Here is a 2,479-nt window from a genome sequence, read left to right on the forward strand (position 1 = left end):
TACTGACTGGAAGGGTAGAGACTCGTGGACTTGCGTCCATATCTTTAGTTGCTTGAAGTCAATTAAGGCTTCAAAGCGATTGAGCAGGTCTTTTCCAATGAGGAGTGGAGACATGTTGAGTGGTGAGACATATACTGGGTGAACAAGGTCCATTGGTCCCACAGTTAGGTGAATTGGGGCCATGTGTTTTAGTTGTAGGCCTGTGTGGGAGTATGCTTGAAGGTTCAGCTCGCACCTTTGAAGTTTGAGGGTGCTATTAGACCTCTTTGTTCTTTCTTGGACTTCTTCGAGGAGTTCAGTTGACATTAGAGTGATATCGGCTCCCGTGTCCAGGAGGGCTTCGACTTTGATGTGGCGTTCGATGATGATGGAGAGGTAAAACTAGGCAAAACAGGGGTGTAAGTGTGCAATGTCACGTGTGGTTTGACAGTGAGTGTAAGGGACAGGTGAGTGTAGTTCTCGGCGACTGTGATCCTCTGGTGGGCATGTTCCTAATTTGTAGTCTCTGTGGGAAAATTAGTAAGGGCACACAGGTAGCACAGCTAGAGAACGGAGGGAGGAAAGAAAAATAACAAACAGAGCATCACCGTCCACCAATTAGATGTTCCTATATGCTTGTTCAAATTTTGGCGGATGCCTGTCAGTCCTCTTAGCTGGGTAGGGTTTCGCAAGAGAGTGGAAGGTAAATGGAAGACAATTTTGAAACGGCGTTCTCAAGTTTCACAAATACCTGTTCAATTGCTAAAGTTCTCTGTTTTATGATTTTCACAGGCAAAATCCCAGCAAACAACCGCAGTAGTCAACTCAGAAGACAACAGCTGAGAGAGAGAAGGAGAAGGAGAGATAAGTTTTGCTCCCAAATGTTAGGAAAAATGACAGGGTTGTGGCACTGTTAAAGTGATACCCCTAGGGGGTTGGTTTTGCTGTGTTAGCAGGAAAACTAACTTTAACCTATGTGCTGAGGAAAACCCTGATTTTCCTTTTGGGGTTTTGCCGCTAACAGGCTTAAGCCAAACGGGCAAACTTATAAAAATTTTGCTGAGTTAATTAAATAACTGAAAGGGAAAGGAAAGAAGGCCAATTGCAAATTGAATTAGAATTTCGAGTTAGAAATGGTATTTCCTGGTTAACATTTAATGATGTTATCATTAAAATTGATGAGAGTAATTAAAATTACGATTAATCAATCAATATCTTGAAGCAGGATAACCCAAACCCTAATGAGCTAACCATGAAATTAAAATTTTATTGCATTATTGACAGTTAAGGATTAAAATCTTGATGTTTGTCATTAAAATTAGCAAAGCAATTATAGTTGAACTGATCAGCAAATATTGTGGCAATATGGAAACAGGACACGTAATTAATTATTAAATGAAATTAAAATTCCAAATATGTAATTAATTATGAAATTAAATTAGAAACTTTGAATCCTTAAGGATAACAAGTTACTAATACCTACTGATGTTATTACAACCATAAGAGCAGTTCTAATTAAATTAATTCGTAAGTATCCTAATTACTTACAAATGATGATGTCCCTAAAATTATAAGAGCAATTATAGCTGAATTAATCACAACGTAGCATTAAAGTAATGGGGCTTACTTGCGTTTTGCTGAAATCTGAGAAGCTGAGAGGTTTTCTCGTTGCTGACGCAGGCTTCCTGGATGGCTGCTGGAGGGAAATTCCGTTGCCGATTGGTTACTGCGGTGACGTCAGGATGACGTCCCTTTTGGGAGATCCCTCGTTGGATTGGTTGGTTGCCGGATTACGGAAGAACCTCGAAGTTCGTCTGAGAGAGTCTGCTTTAGCAAGACTTTGCGGTCTGCAGAGTTATGAAGCTTCAACGGAGTAGTTGAGTTCTTAAATGGTCGATCGCCTGATGGTTCAGCTTGTGAGCACAAGTTAGAGTCTTTTGCTGGGCTTTAGGCTTTGAAGTTCGCAGTCGCGGAGTTTCAGCTGAAGTGTTTGAATTCTGGAGTCTCGTATCAGAGAGTGTCCGTTCAGGATAGAAATCCCTACAAAAAAAATGTACTTAATACACATCCCTGGGGGGCCACAGTATTAACACTAGAACCACCACGGGGTAAATTTTACCCGTGGCTGTTTTTAAAACGTACATAAAATATTTTTAATAAAAAAGCCAGAGGTCTTGAGCGAGAAAGAGCTAGCGAGCATCTGTTCAGGCATTGGGTTTTTAAGCAAGCCCGATGTTGGTCCATCCCATACGCGATTGTCCCAATCGGACGCTGTTGCAGGCTTAGCCATGCCCTGTGTGGTTCCCTTCTCGTGCATACATTAAAATGCTGTTCAATTCATCACGTCGGGGAAATGTCTTTGCAGGTTTTGTTAATAACACTGTTTAGATAAAACCAGATAAAAAAACGTGGCATTTATACCTATAAGCGCCAGCGTGGGTCAAATTTACCCGCTATACCTATGCCTGTATGTTCGCGCTGTCATTTCCGTGCTGCTTAT

The sequence above is a fragment of the Sinocyclocheilus anshuiensis genome, unplaced genomic scaffold, assembly GCF_001515605.1.
Source record: "Sinocyclocheilus anshuiensis isolate Anshui unplaced genomic scaffold, SAMN03320099.WGS_v1.1 scaffold1989, whole genome shotgun sequence".
NCBI classification, from domain to species: Eukaryota; Metazoa; Chordata; class Actinopteri; order Cypriniformes; family Cyprinidae; genus Sinocyclocheilus; species Sinocyclocheilus anshuiensis.